Source organism: Mus caroli, chromosome 10 (assembly GCF_900094665.2).
Source record: "Mus caroli chromosome 10, CAROLI_EIJ_v1.1, whole genome shotgun sequence".
Taxonomy (NCBI): domain Eukaryota; kingdom Metazoa; phylum Chordata; class Mammalia; order Rodentia; family Muridae; genus Mus; species Mus caroli.
Genome location: NC_034579.1, coordinates 88,226,531 through 88,252,020, shown reverse-complemented (window position 1 = coordinate 88,252,020; position 25,490 = coordinate 88,226,531). Strand labels below are relative to the sequence as shown.

Below are 25,490 nucleotides of genomic sequence, written 5' to 3'. Positions count from 1 at the left end.
ACAATGGCCTGAACACCCTCTCAACCCATGAGCCGACACAGAAACTCTATTCCCTTAAGTTGTTCTGTTACTGCCATGAGCAAAGCGATAAATACAGTCCACAAGATGTCATCTGAATTGTGACACAACATGGTGACTCTCAGGAAGGAAGACACCTGACCTAGGTGGACCAGCGATCTGTGCTGAAGTTAACTTCAGACCTTAGGACCCTCGTGTGAGGGACCTGGATGGCTGAACTTCCCAGCCTCTAAAGGCTCTGCAGCAATCACTCACGGCAGTCTGTGGCGAAGGTAGAATTGTAAGGGTCTCGTAAAATACATTGAATTATTATTAGCAAATTGAATATGTGTCCTTCTGGAGTATCAGGGTTGCCAAAACAAAATGTATGCAGCTAGTAGTTTTAATCGAATGAGCCCAAGGACCAAATGAGTGTTAATACCATAGAGCAGAGGTTCTCAACCGGGGGGGGGGGGGGACACAACCCTTTCACAGGGGTCGCCTAAGAACACCTGCATGTCAAATAGTTACATCGCCATTCATGACACTAGCAAAATTACAGTTAGAAGGTAACAATGACATAATTTTATGGTTGGGGGTTACCACTACATAAGGAACTCTATTAAGGGGTCACAGCATTGGGAAGGTTAAGAACCACTGCTATAGAGGAAGCTCTTGCATATAATAGTTAAAACACACCTTACACACACACACACACACACACACACACACCATTCATGCTGTATGACTTAGAGACTGTGATTACTGGTTTTAATTAAACCAGTAGCAGAAGCTGGGAGAGTGAGTTACCAGAAGGGGGCGTGAGGGAGCACCAGACCACTGACATTGCTGATGTTAGTCATCCATGCAGGGTTAGAAGCATCCAACTATACATTTTATATATATATATATATATATATATATATATATATATATATATATATATATTGTATGTATAATACGTATTATATATGTATGTATGTGTATATATATATATATATGCACATTTCTGTGAATTATATCTCAAAAAATATGTTAAGAAGCAAAACAATCTTAAAGCACAAAAACGCAAGAACTGTCAAAAAATTATCACCTTTCAGTAGCAACTTTAATTAGCCTGTCGATGCACACTGCATTTTAGTTTCCAGCATGTCCACGATGCTGATAAACGTGTGTGTGTGTGTGTTACCAGAATATAAAGTGTAAACAAAAGGGAATGGGGATTGGAAAGGTCTACAGCAAGGTGCTAACATCAGGGAGGTAACTGAGTGCCATCAGATTTAGACACAGAAATGCTTAATTTTCAAATTCTGAAAACCAGCAAACCCTAAACAACCACATTGACGCCCTGGGCTGACGTCTTGCTTCCGCACAGAATGAATGGTCACTTAGAGAGTCAGTGCTTCTCAGGCTGGATTTAACTTGAAAGTGCACAGAGTGCACAACGAGCGCTTACTGACACAAGGCACATTGTGTCTATGGTAGCTGACAGAACTCATTTAGTTCACGAATGGACCCACCCAAAGTCAGATGTTCTATTTGAAAAGTGCCCTCCCGTCCCCATCTGCTTAGTTAGCCTGGCGGTACGCTACAAGCACTGGAGTCAGAAAGCGACCGTGATAAGCTCAGCCCTGGGAGTGTGCACTGTTTGGGTGGAGAGGCACAAGAATTACGTGTGTGGGGGAGGAATGCGGTAAGTGTTACAGAGGATGGAACAAAGAGAAAGCTGTAAGTAAGCTGATGGTTGATTGCCAAGGTTTCTGGGAAGGAGACGCCTGACCCAGACCCAGCTGAGGCTTGAAAAGTTCCCAAGATGCCTGTGGCCATTCATAACTGTTATCCTAACACTTTGGAGGCTGAGGCAGGAGGATGGCCATAAGCTTGAAATTGTTTCTTTGTTTCCAAACTCAAAGGAAGACAATAAAGCCGGCTAGGATAACCTACCTATGCGAACAATACATATGCAAGGGACACCTCAAAGGGCAACGTTTAGAATATTAGAAATTACTGGAGATATTTGAACCTGAGTTGACTAAAAGGGTCATTCTATGGGTGTGAATGAAAGATGAGGCAAAAAGGTCGTGACGTATTTTTATTCTTACGTTTTGGTTTCAGGTTTTTTTGAGACAGAGTCTCTCTACATGGCCCTGGCTGTCCTGGAACTCAACCATGTAGATCAGGCTGGCCATGAACTCACAGAGATCATCCTGCCTCTGCCTTCTGAGTTGTGATGCACCACCAGCCTGGCCAAAGAAGTACGCACAGCAAATTCTTGTTTAACTCTGAAAAGAGTTTTTTATTTATGTCTGAAAGGAGACCAATGATTAAGGAACACAGACAGCCTACAGAAAGACTCCAAAGACCATGCTACACTTTACACTGAACGCAGAAAATGTTGAGAAATGGAGAAGGCAGAATGTCAAAATAAAAATGAAAAACCGACATAAAATACAGCTTCTTCTAAAATTATATACATATACACATGTATATATACTTATATGCATATATGTGTATATATGTGTACATATACATACATATATGTATTATATATAGAAAGAGACAGAGACAGAGAGAGACAGAGACAGAGATGAGAGAGTGAAAGAGAGGGAGAGGGAGAGACAGAGATGAGAGGGAGAGACAGAGATGAGGGAGAGGGAGAGGGAGAGGGAGAGGGAGAGGGAGAGCAGTCACCTATGTGCCCAGGCTGGCCTCAAACTTGTGAAGTTGCATCCGTCTCCCATTTGCTGGGACTGTAAGTGCACTATCATGCTAGGCCTCTGGCAATCTATATTCTTACTTAGCACGCAAAGTTCCAGAGTCATGACTAGACTGTATTTTAGGGGTTTCTTATTTGGCTTATGTGCTGTGAAGTCACAGAAGATTGCACATGAGCAAATGTATCTGATTTAGTCAAAATATACCCATGCTACTGCATGCCAAGGCTACGTAGGTTTGTGTCTGAGAGTCAGAGATGAAGTTACTGGACCTACTATTAAAACACACACACACACACACACACATTCACACACACATACACATACATACACATACACACACACACACACACATTCACACACACACAAACACACACACACATTCACACACACATACGCACATTCACACACACACATTCACACACACACAAACACACACACAAACACACACTCACACACATTCACACACACACAAACACACATTCACACACACATACACATACATACACATTCACACACACATACACATACATACACATTCACACACACACACACATTCACACACACACAAACACACACTCACACACATTCACACACACACAAACACACACTCACACACATTCACACACACATACGCACATTCACACACACATACGCACACACACACACATTCACACACATTCACACACACACATTCACACACACACATTCACACACACAGCTAAGGATAGATGGCTTCCTCTCTAAGACAGTATTATCTATCACATGATAAACAATCACCTTTCTTCAAAACTGCCCCACTGGTATTTTAGGGCATTTTCCAAACTACTTCTCCCCTGGAGACCTTTATCAATACTAGACAGACTCTAATTATTACCAGTAGTCTTGGTTCTTTCCATCAGGGGCATGGACAGATTATAAAGGCACTGCTTTCAGACCAAAAGAAAAGGCAGGAGTTAAAGAAGATTCTCTGAGGGGAACAGGTCATAACTGCAAAGAAAAATCCCCGCAGCACACCATACCCCACCTTCCCTACACCATCGAACAGCAGGAAAGCAGCAGGTTCCCGGCTGCTCTTCTCTAAGACAAACATTCTGTCTGGAAAACGCAGATTAGATGAATAAAGAGGAGGTATATTCTAGGGGAGACAGGATGGCTAGTGTCGGTGGTCAACTCGGCAGAGTCTGGAATCACCCAGGAGGCAGGCCACAGGGATACCTGGAGGGACCAGGCTGGTCTCTGGGCATGCCTTTGAAGGGTTCATCTTAACTAGGTTAATTAACATGGGAAGACCCACTCTAAATGTGGGGCTGAGTCCTGGGCTGTGTAAAAAGGAGAAAGCTAGCTGGGCACAGGATTCATTGCTCTCTGCTTCCCCCCTGCTGCCAAGATGGACTGCACCCTCATACAGTGAGTTGTGTTCCCTCACCTGTGGCTTGCTCTTGTCTCTGCATTTTTATCATAACAAGGAAAATGAACAACCTATGGCATTATGGGTAGAAGGTAGCCTAGGAGTTTCAGTGCTCGATACAGTTTTTCTTTGATTGGGACAGTAGATCAAATTATGTTTCTGTACCCTACTTGGAGCCCTAACACCTCCAGAGACTAAGAACTCACAGGAAGTACCTGCTTTGAGCTTATTACATAACTGCCTGTATTCAGAATTATCACTTGAAAGCCTACTGAATGTATGCCGAAAGGGGAAAGCGGGTTTTCTTAATAGACTTTATTCATAGCAGTTCCTTAAGCTATATGAATGGTAGGGCTCCCCCTTCCCCCTTTCTTTGGCCTTGGGAAAGCTGATGAACTTGACTCCAAGGCTTTGAACAATGTAATGCTATCTACAATATGGTATGCTTCATTAATTCAGCTCAGTCCACCTACTTTATTCAGCATTTCAAAATGTTAGAGGACCATCTGGTTGATATTCATCGACCAGGAACATTACGAAACCTTGTTCAGCCTAGGATTTCAGCCTGAAATGGAGGAGCTGATGTTTCTCTGATCTCTATGCTTCCACGGTCCTGACGGCCTCCACTGCTACCAGACCTCACACTTGTTTGATTATTAGGGCCATTGTAAATATGCCTGTAAACACCTCGGGTCTCTGCTGAAGATGGCTTGCTTAACTGCTTTCCATCCTGGATAAATAGAAAGCTGACAATCAGTGAAGATACACACACACAGGATTGACTTCAAGTGTTCAGTTGTATGCAACCAGAGGCTAGGCTATGTTCATTTTACATACAGGGCACACCCTTCAAAGAAATTAACTTAATATACACAAACAAAGGGAAAGCAACAATGTAATTAGGCAAGAACCAAATGACAAGCAGTTTTCCATTTATCTGATATCTTTTTTTTTTTTCAATTTTAGTTACTTAATGTATGAGTGCTCTGCTGCATATACATCCACCCGCCTGAAGAGGGCATCAGATCCCCCTATAGACGGTTGTGAGCCACCATGTGGTCGCTGGGAATTGAACTCATGACCTCTGGAAGAGCAGCCCCTGCTCTTAACTGCTGAGCCATCTCACCAGCCCCTATCTGAAATCTTTCATCAACAATTTCAATAAATCTTTCCAACTGTCCTTGCCCCAATCCAGATACAGATATCTCAAGATCTGACACCTCTGAATGTCACACTAGGCAACTGAGAGTCCTGCATAGTCTTTAGGGCTAATCTCACCTCTCCCTTGACTACCACAGCTACCTACCACGTTCTTTTGCCTTTATCTTCTATCTGCTCACCCTTCTTTTCCCTGGCTCAACTCTTTTAGATGGCACAGCTGGATTACAGCCAGGGTCTTTACTCATGTGTCTCTAGGCTCCTCCTTTTAATGGTCACACACTGTCTACAGGCTGAAGTTTAACTTCCTGAAGTTGGACTTTAAAGGCCTCCAGGCCCTGACCCAGCCCTGTCTCTGTACACATTCTGTACTTTTTCCCTATTTCCCAGAGCAAACACCCTGACCCAGTGAACCATGTCCAGGCTAAGTGTTTGAGCCTGGATCACGTCCATCTCCACCTCCACCTCCACCTTTGTTAGGAGGCCCACACAGATCTGTGTGCCTTCCCTGAGGGTCTACTCAGTGCAGGAAGGTTTGCAAACACACCAATACAATGATTCACGTCAGGGAATCTTCCATGTCCAAAGACATCATGAGAAAAGTCTGTTAATGAAGTGTTAGCAAAAAGGTCAGATGGCCATAGGGAATATCTGCACCAGAGCTAGAAGATAAAGCAATTGGAATGCACAAATCTTTAGCCACCAGGTGGTAAATACATTTCCATTCCTTGGGTTTTAGTTGCACATCACACTCTTCTCCACAATAATGGCCTCCAGGAGGAGAAGGAAGAACGCATCCCACCCAACCCCTCCCCTTGAGAGTATTGAATGCAGAGCCTTGTGCAGGAAAGCAAGCACTCCACCTGTATCCATCCCCAACCCTCTTTCTCTTTTACTTTTCACTTATTTTATTTGGGTTTTTCCAGACAGGCTTTCTCTATTCTGGATCTATAGACCAGGCTGGACTCAGAGATCCCCGCCTGTCCCAAGTTTTGGAACCAAAGGAATGCACCAGCACTACCCAGCTTTACTTCTTATTTTGAGATAAATTTGTCCAGGCTGGTCTTGAACTCACTCTGAAGCCTAGGGTGGCCTTGAATTTGTAGACTTCCTGCTTCAGCTTCCCAAGTAGCTGGGATTGCAGGTGTGTGCCAAACCAGCCCAGCCTAGCCCAGCTACCTAGCCCGTTTGATCTTCCATATAGTTCTCAAAATGAACAGCCCCAAGAGATTGGAAAGGAGAAATGAAGATCAAAGTACATGTGAATCTTTGCCTCTTCTCCAGTTCCTTACTGTTGCTCATAACACCATAGTCTGCCTTCACCGCCATCGCCCCTCCTAGGCTACCCCGCCCTTCCACCCCTGCCACTACCACCACCATGTGCTTCCTGGTTTTGGAAACATCACAGACAACCAACCATCCTTAGAGAGCCATTTAGGAAAGAAGGAACGAAGGAAAGAAGGGAAGGAAGGGAAGGAAGGGAAGGAAGGGAAGGAAGGGAAGGAAGGAAAGGAAGAGGGGTCAGTTGGGGAGGGAGAAACAGACAGACAAAACTTATAGAAAATGATGTAGCCATCAAAATGGAAATGGAGCTGACCAGCTACCATGGGAAGCTATCCAAATTAATAGGGAAAAGCAAGATGCTGAGTTCTGCCTATGGTGTCCGTCCATCTGTGCTTCAGAGGGTGGAACCGGTTACTGTAGAGTACTGTACAAGAGTACTGTATCCACATGGAATTTTCTAGGAGGATATCCTAAGAATTTTGGGTGGTAGTTGCCCATGGAGAAGTGGGTTGGGAGTCTAGAGATGAAACACTTTGTCTCCCATTGCTCTTTGCTGTCCTTAAGCTTTCTATTGAAAAACAAGGCCCCTCCCAAGTGAGACCAACAGACAACTACCTGTGACACACCCATTACCACAGGCAAGTCCCTTCCCTGACTCATCCCAAGGCTGGCTTGCTTATAGGGACAAACCAACTTTCCCCATAGTACGGCTTCTCTGGCTACACGCTGATTTCATCATCTCTCTCTGTGTTGATTTCCTTTAGAAGGGTAACTCCACTAGAAAAGAGGCTTTAAAATCCAATCCCCAAGGAATTAAAACCATGTTTGTTGATACTCAGCTGGAATCACCAACTCAAAATATAAAACTTCAAGTAACAACCCCCTCCCCAAATACAGTATACTAATATTACATTTCTCTTCTAAGCTCTTCACGAATTACTATTTTCTCAAGGTATCAATGCCACCGGAAAACACTTCTGCTGCTAAAGGCTACTTCCCCAAATGCTCCCAGCTTTGAATTTGGACTGTGTGGAGAGTGATTTTTTTCCCCAATACAGACTCCTCACTGGGAACACCCACTGGAGCAAAACAATGCCATATGTACGCACACACACACACACAAAGAGCACAAGGATTCTTCTGTCTGCAGTGCCAATGGGCTGACTGTATACATGAGTCCTGTAAAACTATAATGAAGCTGAAAAAAAAAAAAAACCCAAACCTGGTGACATCATAGTATGTTCATATCATAGCAGAAAACATTACTCAAGAGTCTGGGCGAAACCAGTGTAAACAAACCTATTTCATTAGGGGCCACAGAAACGTGTGACACATAGAAGAAAAGTGTAACACACACACTCACTTGGAAACAGAGGAGTGTGTTCCTGGTTTATGGCCTCTCGGTGTTTCCCATCATTATTTGACCTTACTCTCCTCCCAGATCATTAAAAACGAAAAGAGTTCATCAAAAGAGTAAAATAGCACCATGCAGGTCCCCCGCCGTCTAGGAGGTGCCACTGTCCCCATAGGATGGGCCCATGTGCCTGACCCTCTCCTGAAGACCTTGTCGATTGGGACAGATCCAGGGAGACATTTGCAGCAGTGTGGATACATACGCACTCTCTACCATAGGAAGAAGGCCCAGGTTAAGGTGCACGTTTGAATCTCAGGTGTCTGGTTTTTGGTTTTGGGTTTTGTTTTTTAAACAAAAGTTAAAGAGTTTAAAAAAAAAAACAACATTTAAAACAGAGTAAAGATTTTTGTATAGCTCAGGAGTTCAGTCATGACCCATTTGTGGGGGATCGAATGACCCTTTCACAGGGGTCACCTATGCATATCGGATATTTACATTATGATTCATAACAGTAGCAAAATTACAGTTATGAAGTGGCAACACAAGTAATTTTATGGCTGGGGGTCAGCACAACATGAGGAACTGTATTAAAGGGTTGCAGCATTAAGAAGGCTGAGAACTACCGGTCTAGCTAGACAGTGTCTCTTTTAATTATTATTTTTTTTAAAGTCACAAAGTTGAAGAACTTAAAAATTTTAGAAAATAAAGTGACAAAATAAGTTTACTACTGAAGAAAAATATTTTTTGTACATAAATTTTGTGGTGCCTGCGAGTCCAATTTTTAAAAAATTACATCGATAGGACTGGGTGTGATCCCCTAGGCTTTTACAGTCCCTCACCAGCAACTCACTGACTCCTGCAGGGCAGCTTCCAGTCCCGGAAGTGCCCTAGATGCTGCACCGTTAAGATTAAATAAATATACAATGAAATAAATAAATAAAGTTTTGGTATTTTTATTGTGCCTTTTCCATGTTTAGAAACACACACACAAACACAGCTATGTTACAACTGCTCACAGTGTGTAGCACAGTGCTCCATATGAGGGTTTGTGTGTGGGAGCGTGACAGGCTGTACCCCGAAGCCTAGCCATGTAGTATGCTGGACTGCCTAGGCTTGTATAAGTGTACTTCACCATGTTGGCAAAATGGCAACATCACCTAGCGAAAGATTTCTCAGAACCTGTTTCCTCAAGTCATCTCTGGTATGGTGACACATGGTAGTGTCACACATCCTGGGATGGCTAAAGAGAGAGAGAGACTGCGTACATTGAGTTCATATGACTTTTCAGGGGCTGAGCTGCTGTGTTTGTGAGTCCTAGTCTTTAATGTTTTACCTGGACTTTTAAAAATGGTTTCTGTAACAATAATTACAAACAAACAAACAAAACAAAAAACAATAAAGCCCTGTCCTGAAGGTTGGGACCACGTTCTCAGAAGCCAAAACAGAAGAGGACTTTGTTAAAATACACGCTGGTAGCTCTAGGCCTCTGAAACGAAGCAATGCTAGAATCAGATGAAGATAAGTTGGAACTGTTTACATCTAAGTGATTCTTAAAATATTAAAAAACGGGCACTTGAACACGCCCAGGCCTTCTTAGAGAGATTCAGAAGCCCAACTGCCCAGGTAGGAGAATACATTAAAAACGTCACAATAGCATCGGTCAGAGAGCAAGTCACAGGAAAACCACGAAACGACCCGTAGATAATCCAAAGGCCTTGGGCAAAGCGAGTGCGCACACACACACACACACACACACACATACACACACACACACACACACACACACACACACACACACATACACACACACACAGAGCGGATGACTTGGACTCGCTGAGTAAGTGTGAACTGAAGACGGTTAAGGAACACATCCAGGTACTTGCTAAGCTGAGACTTGAACATCATCAGTTTGAGACCCTAGCCATCACAGCTACCTCGTAAAATCCTTCCTCCGAAAACCAAAGAAGTAAACAAACCAACAACACTCGCCCCACCCACACCCACACACAAAAATGAGATCATATTCAGAATGAAGCTCTACAGAGGTCAGATGCCAGCTCCCCTTAGTATAAACACTTGGGTGGTAAAAACTGATGAGATAACCTGAGCTAATGATTAACATAAATCTTAACGACAGAGCTGGCATCTTAGGGTTGGGAAGGCTATGAAAGGATAGCCCATAAAGGGAAGAGGTCACAGGTCATGTCTGATAACTGGCATTGGCTCGCAGGCATTCCACTTCCTCTTTCCTCAGGGCACCATCTCTTCTGTGTACTATGTGATACTTTAGGATCATTTTTAAAAGTACAAACTATGGAATAAAGTACTAAACTACATGTGTCTGAAGTAAGAGAACAAATGGCATCTTTTCCAATCCCAATGCTCTGTCCCCACCATTTTATTTGAAAGAAGTTTTGGAGACAGGGTCTTCATTATGCAGACCTGATGGCCTAGAGCTCGCTTTGTAAACCAGGCTGGTCTTGAACCCACAGACATCTGCCTGTTTTTGCCTCTGAGTGCAGGAATTAAAGGCATGCTATCAGACACACCCCTTAACATTTAAAAAAATGACAAGGAAAAACTGTTTTCAATGTGTCTACCATTGTGTGACATAAGGCATTTTCATACATGTATGGCATGTATCACTTGCTGAGCATGGTCTCCCACACCTCCTACTTCGTTCCTGGTTTGGCTTCCACTTCTGTGGCATGCATACATACACACACACATATACACAGTTTATATATATATAACCTAGGAACTACCAGGAAGGAAGACGCATAGTAGCAGCCTTTCTAAGATGGGCTTAACTCAATATGATTATCTCCAGCATAACTTAACCTTTGTATATTATTAAAATTTAAATAATGACCTGGATTTAAAGGGCCCTAGGCCACCCCAGCATTTGGTCCTGTCTTTCTGACCCATCATTGTCCTTACTAGGTCACATCCAGGGAAGTGAAGGATACAATCAGGAGAAAGCCCCTGGCTATGGTGAAGGCTAAGCCCCTGATAGGGGCTGTATAGGTGGAAGGGGTGCCAACATGGATACAGGATCTCCAGAAAGGCCTGTTCTCCAATCAATGGCTTGACAGAATACTTCCTATCTTTGTGCACAGCCTGGCACGAAGGGGCGGGTGGGGATGGTGACTGAAACTGTTTTACAAGCAGTATGATCTGGGGAGCACTTTCTCTTTCATTCCAACTGGCCCCGTGCACCCCACGCTCTGTTAACTGCGGGTCACAATGCTGAGGCTATGGGATACTTTGTTGCTTGCTGGAACAATTAGGCACTCTGGTTTTTCTTCTTAAATAACAGAAAGTTAAAGGTCTAAGATTTAAGGGTTGAGATTTCTAACTGGTTACTCCCTCTCACAACCAGTTATTGTGGTTTCTGAAAACCAGAGAACAGCTTCCAAGAACACACCCTGTCTTTAAAGGCATCCTAGACAAAACTTTGATGAAGAACCAGCTTGANAAAAAAAAAAAAGGCCTCAGTTAAATGTATTGAGCGGTGGTGGCGGTGGCGCACTGAGGAGGCAGAGGCAGGCTCTGTGTTCAAAGTCAGCCTGGGTTACAAAAGAAACCTGGTCTTCAAAAACTAGATAGATAGACAGATAGGTAGGTAGAAAGATAGATAAATAGATAGATTGATATTTAAAGAATGAAAAGAAGATCACTATTTAAATTCTTCCATAATACATGTGCACGCACACACACACACACACACACACACAGAGTCACATGAATACTGGTTTCCCGTGACCTCATCAGCTCCAGGATAGGATGCACAGGTACAAGATTTTTCACCTCTGCTGAAACCACCATGTCCATGTCCCACCCACAAGTCCCAGGATGGGTAGAGGAACCCCCGATTCAAAGTACGCAGCACTCCCCCTAGACTGTCCCCATCCCCACCCACAGGGTGGCATCCGCCACACCCTTCTTGCCTGTGGTGGCTTAAGGTGTCACAGAGGCAGTTATATAGAAGCTCGGGTTTCCAGGGCAAGTGGAATGAGGGATGCCCACTGTGGGAAGATGGAATGTTAATGGAGGAAGTTAGATGCCAGCTCAGGACTTGTTAGACCCACAGGCGACGGGGGTCTGGGGGAGAACTGGTCTTTTTAAAATTGGAGCCCCAGCACTCTGCCCTGCCTGGCGTCTGTTGCTCTGCTCTCCTGAACTATTCTTACTGGGGTTGCACTTCCTGGAAGAATGAGCAGTGAAGGAATTTGGCAACTCCCTAGGAATTTTGGAATTTAAATATTTAGAAATCCACTTGGGAAATTAGAGAGGGATTTGCAAAAAAGCACAAAGACAACTTAGTAAAGACAAAAATAATTTGTATTTCTTTCAAGCATCTTGCAGGTTATTAATTACAAAAGGCCTGACAATACCTATGTCCATGCTCTGGCTGAAGCTGAAGGGGCAATAAAGAGACTTACCAAACGCCACAGGACAAACCTGAACAACAAAACCGCCGAGGCTCTCTCACCTGTCTGCCCAAGGCAGCCAACTGTGCACACAGGCAGGCTGACACTCTTCCCTGTGCCTGCTGGTGGTGACTCACGCTGGACTTTGGAGATCGACACACGCTATCTCTGGATATTCCTGTGCTGGTCTTGGGGGAAACTCCACGCCCTGTACTGTGCCCAGAACAACTGTCAGCAATAATACGGTGTATTCAGCACCCTGCTGTACAAATGGGCTCTTTGTGCTGATGGCTAAGGGAGAGCCTCCCTGTCTCTGCAGGGAGGCCCACCAGGGCAGAGGCCTGCTATCCTGTAACCCTGGGAGTGCAGGACAACTCACATTTAGCCTGGTTGGTGCTCCTGAGTACCCACAAGGAAAAGGGCTCGACGGAACAAATCCAGGATGGCGGGGTAAATGCAAAGCAGTAGGATGGGACATACACACACACACACACACACTCACACTCACACACAATGCATACATGCATACACATACAAGGCACACACACATGCACTCAAATGCACACATGCATACCCACATGCACACACATTCACTGGTGCATATATACATACACACACATGCATACACACACTCACACATAATGCATACATACATGCACATACAAGACACACACACATGCGACATACACGCATATGCACACAAACACACTTGTGCATACACACACACACAGGCATACACACATGCACACACACGCATACACACACAACCAGCTGCAAAGCAGACACTCAGTGAACAGGGAGGGAAGTGGAAGTGGTTTGCAGGCCACATGCAGGGTCAGGAGACCCTTTCCTCTGTTGATTCTTTCCCAAGACAGATGCTCTGGGTGCCTTGAGTGTCAGGCACAGCTGGAGAGGCAAAGCCCTCTTCTTGTCTAATGGCCACAGAGGAAGAAACAATGACAGTCACTGATAACTGAAAGGACTTGGTACAGAGGGAGAACCAGGGAAGTGCTGCCAAGTGGGAGGGGCTGGCTTTTTTTTTTTTTTTTTTTCCTCTAAAGCAGAGAGACAAGTTTGTTTGTCCAAAGTTGCTTTGGGTTAGCACATAGAGAAATGCAAGTTTTGAGAAATATGGTAAAAGGAACAGAGACACCCTAGGGATCAGACCCTGACTGCCCCACTTAAGCTGAGTTCATCTGCCAGGACCTTGGCAACCTGGAACTGGAGGGATCAAGATGGAAAGAAGGGATTCAAGACTGCATTAGCACAGTAAATCAGAGGCCAGAGCCTGCATTAGCATAGCAAATCAGAGGCCAGTGGCTGCATTAGCATAGCAAATCAGAGGCCAGAGGCTGCATTAGCATAGCAAATCAGAGGCCAAAGGTAGTAAAAGCTAGAGGATAGTATCCTAGCTCCAGGTAGCTCAGGCAGCATCAGAGGACAGAGTGTACATTAGAGAGGCCAAGCTAGCACAGTGCCATCCACACAATAGGCAAGAGATGTGTGGGCTGGGGAATTCAGCTTCAGACGCTTCAGAGGTTCCCTGGGCACTCAAGCACAGGTGTCATGGTGTTTGCTCTGGACAGCAAGCCCGAAGAACCCTGTACTCTTAAGTACGGGCATGGATTTCAAGGGTCTGGTAGACCTGCTCGAGCCTCAGCTCTGCCTCTTGGTAACTGTGTGACCCTGGGCAAGTAAATTAACCTTTTTGAGACTCTGCTTTCAGCTAAGGAAATTTCTCTCGAGATTTAACAAGCTCTGAAAAGGCCCTAATATCACAGCAGACAGGAGATGTTTCGTATTTTCCTCCTGCCCTTTCGAGATTATATAGCGCTTCATTTTATAATTTAACACACGCAAGCAGATCACTGGCTTTCTTGCTGTCAGTCACTTGTCCTTAAATCCCTTCTGACCTTCCTTGTATGCGTGGATTCTCAAATATTTGAATTGACACAAAGTCATATGAAAAGCTCAGACCAGGATGGTCCAGGGGAACTGGGAGTTTCCTGCCCTTAAGGTTAAATTACGGATGCCAAGATCCCAAAATTGCTGGATAGTTTCAGAGGTATTGATTTAACTGTTTGGGGGTGGGGAGAAATGGACAATGGGGGTTAGGAAAAAAAGAGAGAATTTTGTCAGTATAACAAAACCTAGTCTGTGTGTATCTGCACTGTAATGTTTGGGAAGAAGTGTGCCCGCTGGAGCTAATATTGTATGGTCTCTCCAGCTCAGTTTAAAGCAGGGTCTAAGAAGTGTTAAATAATAAATGCTGCCAAATGGGCCTCACCTCAAACAAAATGTCAAGTCAATAGAATGCTCTATAAGAAACGCCTGCTTTTTGGAGGGGGTTGGGCTCATCTGCTTATTTTTTTTTTAATACTTCAACACTTTTAAACTATAGATGGCTCCAGACCTGACGTAGGAGGGTCGACTTAAATTTTTTAAACTTTGTGATAGTATGAAAGTAATGTATGCCCAGTCGAAGCCATGTCTCAGATTTCTGATCTTCCCCTGGGCTAGTAACATGGGGCTTGAAGTGCCCTGGGGATGGCAGGCGATGGCAGAGAGGTGGCTCTCCCTCAACCAAGTCCTCAGAGTAAGGCAAGTAAGCCAGAGTGCTTCTCTGCAGTGGACTGTGTTGCACCACAGAGGTCAAATGCATTAAACCCAGATTTCAACGCAGGGGTTCTTTAAACTCAAAGTTATCAGGATGAAAGCTGATCGTCTCTGTTCGCTAAAACTGTGAAGCCCTACTGTCCACTAGTGGTCCACACACAGTTCCACAAAAAAAAGGAGGCTCAGGATCTATGACCTCTGTGACCCCAAGCCCTCTGCTGGGCTCTTCATCCTCTTCTCCCTCAGAACACTGTAGGCATACTGTACCTGTTTTATATTTATTTATTTTTTAATTCTTACCAATAGCTCACTTCATTCTTTTTTAGTCAAGGGTCTCTTTTGATGAAGCCCCAGGTTCTGCGAACACGGACAGGCCATGACAGCAGTCAAGCTGTGGGTGGGGTGGGGACAGTCTGCAGGTAAAAGATGTTCCTAGCAAGCCGGCACCAGCTTTGGGAGGACAAAGATTTGCACCTATCCTTGGCCTATAAACACTTTTACTTTAGCAATTTATCTATCTATGCGGGCAGTTGGGGGTGGGCAAGCAGGTGGGGGAGGGTACTGAAGCTGTAACCTGGTAGCTCAGCACTTTTCTACATCCCTGAAAAAGGTACAGAGATTTAAAATATAGTATTATAAATCCAAACAAATACAGGAAAAAGCAAATAATGAGCCACGACGTCCTGGAGAGAACTTGAATTGTGACATCCTGCCTGGGAAGAGGTTGAATAGTGCTCGTGTCAACGGAGAAGTGGTCAGTGCGCATGTCAGTGGGAGAAGTGGTCCAAGAATAGCCGGATGGGGCTGGAGAGATGGCTTCTGAGTTCAGTTCCCAGCAACCACATGGTGGCTCATAACCACCTGTAATGGGGATCCAATGCCCTCTTCTGGTGTCTGGAGATAGTGACAATGCACTCACATACATGAAATAAATAAACCTCTTTGGGCAGAGAGTATGCTGCATAGTGAATATAACTCAATACCCCGGGTCTGGGGGACATAAGGCCAGAGCAGAGAGTCCGGTTTTCACCTGAAGAAATAAATATACATAGTACTCTGGGCTGTGTACTTGGTACTATGGGATTTATTCTTTCCAATAAGTTTACGCTTAAGAATGCTTTTAGCTTTATTTTATTTTTATTTTACATCTATGGGTAGTTTTGCTTGCCTATGTGCCTGTGCACCACTTGCATGTAGTGCCCATGGAGGCCAGGAGAAGGCATTGGACCCTCTGGGACTGGAGTTACAGATGACTATGGGTCACCATGTAAGCGCTGGGAACTGAACCGGGTCCTCTGGAAGAGCAACAAGTGCTCTTAACCTCTGAGCCCTCTCTCCAGCCCCCGAACGTACACTTTTTACATTAGGCTTGCTAGGAAAAAGATGAGCCTTCTTCACAGTTCAGGCTTGTTCAGATAATACACTGAGAAGCTCACTTACGGATGTCATTTCATCTTTCTTCCGCGGGGAACGCAAAACCTAGGCACAAGCAGAGAGCACAGAGGAGACACACATTGAACCCTGTTTGCTTTAGCAGTTAATGATTTAACCAGTAAACTCAGGTTCTCCAGCGATCCTGCCGGCTGCTCTCTAAGGCCCTGGGCTCTGGTTGTGTGCACGTCCATTATCTAAGTGACCCCATGTGGTCATCTCCTTTATGCTACACGTGTGCATCTGAACTTGAAGCTAGTTGTACTCAGGAGGGCTGGATAGGGGCTGGTTTCTTATAGCTTTAGTTTTAAATCTTCAAAAGAACATGGGTTTTCCTTGTAAAAATGCTTCGTGTTAAAAACAACAACCAGGGCTCTGGGAGATGGGGAATCTTTAGGGCTCGGATCCCCTCTTTTCAAACAACCTCCCTAGGTAATTCCGATGTCTCTGCCACTGCCTCCTGCCCACTGGAATTAACTCCTTAGTGAACACTTCTATGTGAGGGGACAACACTGTAGAGAACCAAGAGTCTGGGATCGTATGTGTAAAGTGTTCAGAGCTAGCCTGCCCCGGGATGTGAGCCACTGAGAATGAACAAACCCAACTGGCCTCTCATCACCTCTGGTTCCTTAGAGATGTGGGGGGCAAGCATGGAAGACAGCTGTGTTTGAGACGAGAAGGGAGCTGGGAAAGTGAGGTCCTGTTTTTGAGCCTGGCCGCCATTTCCTAATCCTGATCAATGGGAATCTATACCCGACATCTTCCCTTCTCCCTCCAGTTTTGATTCCAACTAGTTTGCCATCAGTGAGCCAGGTAAGTGGTATTTCCAGAACAACCACTCATGAGATCACCTGGGGCCTCTAACCCTCCTTGCCCCACCCGAGACAGTGAATCAGAATTTCTAGGTGGTTCCGTGTCCTGGGCTGGAGCCCAAGCTGTTATGTTATACACAGAGAAGTCTGAGAAGCATCTATTCAGGTCGAGCTCATTGTGAAGAAAGGAACCAGGGCTGACTGAGTTACATAATTTCCCCAAGGTCTGATTAACTATGGCTCGGGGGCCCAGAACGTGGTGAGCTAATTCTTTGCTCACAGACCAATACTGCCTGCTATGTTTAATCATCAGAGTCCAAGTATCTGCGAAGTTTCTGATTCACCGTGAGGCAGCTGTGGGTACGTGACTAACAAAGTCTGAGTTCCGGATGCAGGTCAGAACGTGCCACCGGCTTAGAGGATGACAGACAGGGTGACCTGTCTGATTTGACCAGCCCCTCCGGTTTCTTTCACTTTCAGTATCAGAATGAGGGGAAAGGCCTGACTGATTACCCTTGAGAAAGAAAGCAACAAGAAGGCAGGCTGATTCAGCCACCTCACCGTTTCCTCAGCTCCTGTTAGCACTTTGAGCCAAACAGCTCTGGTCCTGGCAACTGCCCAGCCCCTTGTGGTCGTAGTCGGGAGAGAAAGGATGGCAAGCCCTGCTACAGACTCTCCGCTTGTAGACCAGAATCAGCTTTTCTAACTGAGAAACAAGGAGGAGAAGCACCCTGCTCCTCCCCACCCTCCCAGGACCCAGCTTGGAAAGCTCAAAGCAAGCTTTGACTCAGGGAGAGCTCGAGCTGGTTATAATTGCCTCTAATTGGCCCTCCCACACCATCGCACAGTTTACAGCTGTAATGAGTTCCAAAAAGGGATGCCATATATTCTCCTCCTACCTTAAAAACCAGAATCCTTTCCTGCCTAGGTCCTTCACATAACTGTTTGGATTTTTTCCTAATACATCAAAAGATATTAAAAGCAAGATCAGTGAATGAATGAAAAGCAAACATGTAATTGTGTTTTCAAAGAGAGAGCCCTGACCCCTGTGACCCCTGTGACCTCAGGGGCAACGCTGTGGGCCTCATATTGCTAACGGAGACCGAGGACAGCGAACGAGAGACCAATTGCATTCCAGGGCACACGGCCCTCAGAACACATGCATCTCTTCGGACATCTCCCATGTTCTGATTTTTATCTTTCTTGGCATGCTCAGGCTCTCTTTTAATAAAGTCACAACCTCTGTTGCCATGGAACCCAATCAGACATGAAGCCTGTTACTAGGACTTCCTGCAGGGCAAGAAAAACAAAAAACAAAAAACAAAAAACAAACAAAAAAAAATCCCAGTGACCAAAAGACCAACATTTTCTTAAAAACCAAAAACCAAAAAACCCAAAAATCAAAAATCAAAAATCAAAGCAATGAGCCTTTGGAAAGCACCTGACACCTTTGTGTCGACTAACACTTAAGTTTCACATAGGGTAGTTTGAACTCTTAAGCCAAAGCTTGTCAACATTTTATTCACACAAAAAATTAAGCTGGGACTTTACAAAGATATTTGTTTCCAAATAAATACCTGGCAAAGAGGATAAAACTACAGGATTCTCCCATTTCCCCCGCTTTTAGGTGAGCTTGCTCAAAACTGAATAGCTGTTTGGCAAACACGTGTCAGTCAGCAGCTACCAAATTGCAGTATCCATTTCTACCAGCACTAAGGTTTTTTGCCAAGAGCTCGTTATTTCTCTGCAAAGAGAAGATATCTAAACAACACAACCAATCCTCTGTTCTGCCATATCTGAAGCTGGGCTGAATCTGCAGAGGAAAAAAATATATCTGATGCTAACAGCAAAGCTAAATACGGAAAGGGAGTGAACGTCAGCTGAGTGTCTGTCCTGAGCCCGGCACCTTGCATCTCACTGTATGACTGACAGAGTTACTACCACCTAGGTTCCGACAGCCTTGAGTAGCTTGCTCAAGCTGCCACACGGCAACTGTGCCTGACTCCCAAAGCTAGAGTTATTCATTCATTCTGCCTAGCTTTTATTCTGGCTCTGGGTGCCAAGCATTTGTTCAGCCACTTGTTCTTGATGAGGGAATTCACAGCTTTGGGCAGCTTGTCTCATAAGAGGGCATGGATTCTATTTTGGCTTCCAGCTGGCTACGGTGGTAAGATGTTCATATTCTAGTATCATACTCAGGAAGCAGCAGCTACCCCACGGGAGAACCACGAGTGAATGTCCTGTCAGTTTGCCTAGGATGACACAGGATGTGCATCTGTACTGGACTGTTAATTAAGTTAAGGATATTTTACCTAGTAGCGTGTATAGGGACGACTTTCATGGAAAGAAAAATTTTCTCGGCACAAAATTGCCATGAGATACTACTCAGCAGACAGAAAGAGACAGGGAGCGGTGGGGAGGAGATGGGACACTTACAACCTACATACACTGGCAGGGATGCTCATGACCAACCACTCTGGAAAACCCTGGCATTCGTCAAAGGGTTAACATAGCATCACTGTGACACCTAGCAATTCTGCTCATAGTTGTCCCACACGAATAACCCAACTTGTAAGACCATCTAACCCTAAGTGGGCTGCCTTGCCTTTTGGAATCTCCATAAAAGCTGGACTTGAACGCAGATCCAAAGTCTAAGCTGCATCCATCCCTCCTCCTCTCTCTCAACGAATCCAAGATTATTTATCTTAAGTTTTTTTTTTTACACTTGTTGATTTGTGTGTGTGTGTGCATATATATGTATGCACATGTGGGTATGCTCTGCACAGCACGTATATGTGGAGGTCCCAGGACAATTTGCAAGAGTCAAGTTCTCTCCTTCTACTTCTGGGTTCTGGGAATAGAACTCAGGTCATCAGGCTTGGCAGCAAGCACCTTTACCTAGCAAACCATCTAAGTAGCCCTAAACCACTTGCTTTATTTCTGTGATTTATTTCTAGGATTGCACCCTGGAGTCAGCCTGGGGTCCCATGAATTTGCTACAAGCAGATTCAAATGTGCATTTGCTTAGATGGTAAGTAATAAACTGCAATGGAGGGGCCACAGAGGGCCAGCTGCTAACCAAGAACTGCCCATGCTGCTTACATTTCTACCTGAGGTGGGGTCAGGTCCTGGCAAGCCTTTAGTTCATGTTGGTCAATAAGGAAAATAAAGGGTCATCGAGACAGCTCAGGGAGTGTGGGGGTTTGAATAGGTTAGGCCCCCATAGACACATGTGCTTGAATGCCTGACCCACAGGGAATGGCATTAGTAGGAGGTACGGCCTTGCTGGAGTAGGTGTGGACTTGTTTGAGTAGGTGTGGCCTTGTGGAGGAAATGTGTTACTGTAGAGGTGGGCTTTGAGGCCTCCTGTGCTTAAATTCTGCCTAGTATAGAATTTGGGTCTCTTCTTGTCTGCCTTCAGATCAAGATGTAGAACTCTCAGCTCCTCCAATACCATGTCTGCCTGCATGCTGCCATGCTTTCCCGCCATGATGATAAAGAACTGAACCTCTAAAACTGTAAGCCGGTCCCAGTTAAATATTTGCCTTTATAAGAGATGCCTTGGGGCTGGGCAGTGGTGGTGCATGCCTTTAATCCCAGCACTTGGGAGGCAGAGGCAGGCGGATTTCTGAGTTCAAGGCCAGCCTGGTCTACAGAGTGAGTTCCAGGACAGCCAGGGCTACACAGAAAAACCCTGTCTTGAAAAACAAACAAACAAAAACAACAACAACAAAAAAGAGATGCCTTGGTCATGGTGTCTCCTCACAGCAATGAAACCCTACAACAGCAAGTAAAGGCTTGCAACACAATCTTTCTACCATGTTACCTAGCCTGACGCCTGGAATCGTCCACATAAAGATGGAAAAGGAACTGCGTCCACAAAGCTGTCCCCTGACCTCCTCCACAAGTGCGCTACAGCACAAACACACACAAATCATGAACACAGAATGGTTTAAAAAAATTGAATTAAACCACGGAATCACTATAGTTGACCATCCCCACTTCCTGGAACTACTATAACAAAGTTTCACAAACTCAGTGGTTTAAGTCAGCAGAAATTCCTTTTCTCACAGCTCTGGAGGCTGAACGAAGGTCCAAGAGTGGAGAGGACTGAGTGCCTGGGGAGATGCCAGGGACTGACCATCCCATGTCTCTCTTGACGGCTGTCTGAGGCATTCATTCCATGGCCCAAACCCTCCGCCTCCATGCCCTGGTCTCTACACTCTGGTCTCTAGGTGCATGTCTGACACTGTCCAAATTACCCTTTCTATTAAAACTCCAGCCATACTGGATTCTGCTCTACAAACCTTATCTTAACTTGGTTTATAAAGACTTTGTCTCCAAACAAGGTCCCGCTGTGAGACACTGGAGGTCTGGATGTCAGCGAATGTTCTGCGGAATGTTCAACCTATAAAACCAGCTTTAACTATATAGAGAACACAGCAGTTCCCACAGAGATCAAATTGTTTCACAGTGAACCACGGTGTCACAGGCAGACATTGTTTGACAGAGGAAAGCTATGCTGGGGTGGAGCCTTTCTCTCAGCCAGTGGGTGATGGAAGCCTTTAAACTCAATAGAAGGGGCTGGAGAGAAGACTCGGCAGTTAAGAGTAATGGCCATTCCTCTAGGGGACCTGAGTTCGATTCCCAGCACCCACATTTGGATCTTACAACTGCCAGTAAACTGTGGGTCTGAGGATCTGATGCCCTCTTCTGACCTCTGTGGGTACTGCATTCACATGCAGGGCCCCGTCCATACACATAAAAGTTAAGCCTTAAAACATAAAACTAAATAAGCTTAGAACCGCTGTAGAGTGGTCACCACCTTTGTGGGCATTGACGTGGGCCACAGGTAACATCACTTGTGATCTAAATGATGACTGCCGGATTTAACTTGCTTGAAAATATCATTATAAAAAGACTGAGGGAAATTGTCCTTAGAGAGTTCATGGAAGCTGCTTCCGGAACAAAGAAGAAACTCAGACTCATTCTTAAAGCAGACCTAACCCAAAGACGCCAATTAGCATCTTTGAACAAATAATTTCTACAAGCCAAAAGCAGAGAGAAGATAAAATTTAAAAATATGGAAATAAGAGAACATGCCTTCCCTAATTAGACTTATTTAAATAAAAACTGTAGCCAAGGCCTTAACTAATCGTTTGATGTACTCAAACACTGAACTCCGAGAAGACAAACCTTGCTGGCTTGTTGGAAGGCGCGAACTCAAATATTATACTAATATCTGTACATGAAATCCTTAATGTGAGCTTTCCCTTCTTTCTTGCTTCCATCCAGTTTTCTCTGCACCACATAGCTATTTTGCACCAGAGGAAGAAACCCCTCCTACCCTGGGATTGAGCAAACTAAGTCCCAAGATAAAAGGCTGTGAAGGTTGGCACAGGCTGGATGGAGGGGTACCCAAGCCAGATGTGAGTCAAGAGAGGGCATCAGAAAAGGCCTTTTGTACATGTCAGCTTACACAAGCCTCCTACATCCTTATGAGGAACTGGTCCTTTTGCGTGAGGAGTCTGGTGCAAAAATGGGCTAAGATGATTTTGCACAGTCATAAGAGGCACCAGGACTTCAAAGCGGGACCCATGTCTCCTAAGCCCCTGCCCTGAGCTGTCCCCTCATCCCACCGTGCAGAGATGGCTCCCTGCACAGTGACAGAGGGCTCTAACCTCGGCTGGATTTAGAACTGAACACTCACCACCTCCTCGGCTGTCACAGTCTGGTCTCCCTGGGTCCATCTATAACCTCTCTACAACCCAGCAACCAAGGATGTGCTTGCAAAACATTGAATCATGCACGATCTGGCTTTCCCCACGACTTCTCTCGGGTCCCTTGTACCTCTGCTCAACTCACTGTCGACCTAGCTCCAACTAAGATGTCTCCTGGTGTACCTGGGACACAGCAAGCTCCTGTCTCAGAGCATCTATGCTTGCTGTTTCCTATCTAGGGATGATGTACCTGCCCAGCACAACTACAGACAGGTCTTTTCTGAGAAAAGCGTCCCTTGAGTCTTCTATTTTAAACTGCTCCTCTCTAACCTCACTTTGGCTCCTACCTAACTTCCGTTTTATCTTTTCCTGCTGTATTACCACCATTGAACACACATGGGTTTTGCCTGTGGGTCTGGTTTGTTTGCCTCAGACGATTGGAACAAACACCTGACTAGAGAAGGGCCTTCTGTCACTCAGAATACCTAGTACATCACAGGGGACTGATGCATATTTGGGAAATCAATGTGTTGAATGGGATTCCAAGGCTGACAGTCCATTCATGAACTGTGTGAAAGGGCTTGAGCTCTGGGTGGGGGAGGTGCTGGGGCTGGGGCTGGGGGGGAGGGCAAGGGGGGTGGGGAGGGTACAACCTGACCAAAGGGCAATGGGGAACTGAAAGAAATCAGCTTAAGTGGCTCAAGCAACTTCATCCTTCAAATCACCTCCATGAAAGATCCCCGTCCACGCTACAGGCTGGGGACACACAGCTACCACCACTCTCAACATCACTCCCAAGGACACACCCCCATCTTCTCTCCTATTGAGGCCAACAGTCCCAGAACAAGCAAACTCCAGGCATAGATTTGGAGAGTGATCTCTTTCATCTCTCTCCTTTCCTTGTAGATTTGAAACCATTACTGCATGGCTTCATTACTTTTCTGTTGCTGTGAAGAGACACCGTGACCTAAGCAACTTACAGACCAAGTTTATTGGGGGCTCATAGCTCCGGAAGGTTAGGATCTATGGCTATCATGGTGGGGAGCGTGGCAGCAGGCATGGCACTGGAGCAGTAGCTGAAAGTTTACATCTTGATTCACAAGTACTAGGTAGATAAAGAATTGGAAATGGTATGAAGTTTTGAAACCTTGAAGCCCCATCCCCCAATGTCACATTTCCTCTGACAAGGCTACACCTACTAATCCTTCCCAAACAGTTCTATCAATTGGGGACCAAACATGCAAATATGAGTCTATGGAGGTGATTATCTTTCAATCATTGTATAATAATTATACAGATTAATGTATTTTACCATGTCATACCCATAGATAGATAGATATGCAACATGTATACATATATATTTATGTATGTGTATATAATATATATATATATTACATATATATATATACATATATAATACATTAGTACAATTTACCTCTTCTTATTATCCTCACTCAACCTGACTTTCTCAACCTCAGAAGTTTCAATTTCTCTGTTCCAAGTATCTATCAACCAAAGCACCTTCCCTGCGTAATGAAAGGTCTCTAGTTCCCCTAGTTAACCTCTGCCTCTTTGCACAAAGTTTCCTTTTCTTGTCTTGTCTTGTCTTTTCCTTTCCTTTCCTTTCCTTTCTTTCTTTCTTTCCTTCCTTCCTTCTTTCTTTTTTTTCAAGATAGGGTTTCTCTGTGTAGCCCTGGCTGTCCTGGAACTCACTCTGTAGACCAGGCTGGCCTGGAACTTAGAAATCCGCCTGCCTCTGCCTCCCAAGTGCTGGGATTAAAGGCATGTGCCACCACTGCCCAGCAGCACAAAGTTTTCTTACAGTAAGCACTTCCCGACAAACTTTGGCAGAGCTCTCAAAGGAACTCACAGGGTTCTATGTTCTATTAGCTCTTGGGCAGCTGACGGTGGTTATGAACTTGTCTACACAAGGCCTGATAGCAATGAGGTATTCTTGGCATCTCAGCCTTGTGGATGGTGGAGAAGCAAGACCATATGATGTCAGACTGCAAAACAAACAAACAAACAAACGTTACAAAGTGGGAAATGGAACTGGAACGCTTTTTTGGGGAGGAGCCTGTGTCACAAAATACAGGATGTCTGCCTGCCTCTATCCCCATCCTAAGTCCCCTACAGATCAGACTGAGGACGGAGCGGGAGAGCACCGTAGTAACAACCACGTCATAAGCATCTAACTTTAGAAAAATTCTGGACGTATAAATACATGTGTCTTTCGGTTCTGAATTCTAAGAAAGGACCTAGATGACTGTAAGACTGTTCCAAAGAGCAAATAAAATCCCACTGAGAGATGGTACGGTAATTTCTTGAGTTTGCGTCAGTCTGTTTCCAGTAGTTAGCAAAAAGGTGACGGATTTGGGTTACGAAGGCAGTGTTCCACTATAAAAACCTGCTGGTTGCCATGACAACTAACATCTTCACTCCTCCCTTCCCACAGCATCCTTCTTCTGAGTCAAGTCAAAGAAGCCAGGACACCCAAGATTTAGCATTTCCTTTGCACAAGGCTGCAAAAAAAAAAAACCCTACAGCTGTGCACATATAC

At 44.9% G+C, this 25,490-nt stretch overlaps 1 protein-coding gene across 5 annotated transcripts in view; it reads right to left on the bottom strand.

Moving 5' to 3' along the window:
* Tmcc3 (transmembrane and coiled-coil domain family 3) overlaps positions 1-25,490 on the bottom strand; it is a 269,722-nt gene that overhangs the window by 26,415 nt on the left and 217,817 nt on the right. Inside the window, exon 1 of one of the 5 annotated variants that reach the window (XM_029482302.1) lies at positions 12,414-12,515. The exons of the other annotated variants lie outside the window; for them this stretch is intronic. The gene's annotated coding sequence lies outside the window, so the exon portion shown is untranslated. Of the gene's footprint in view, positions 1-12,413; positions 12,516-25,490 lie in introns of those variants that run through there. 5 annotated transcript variants of the gene reach the window in all.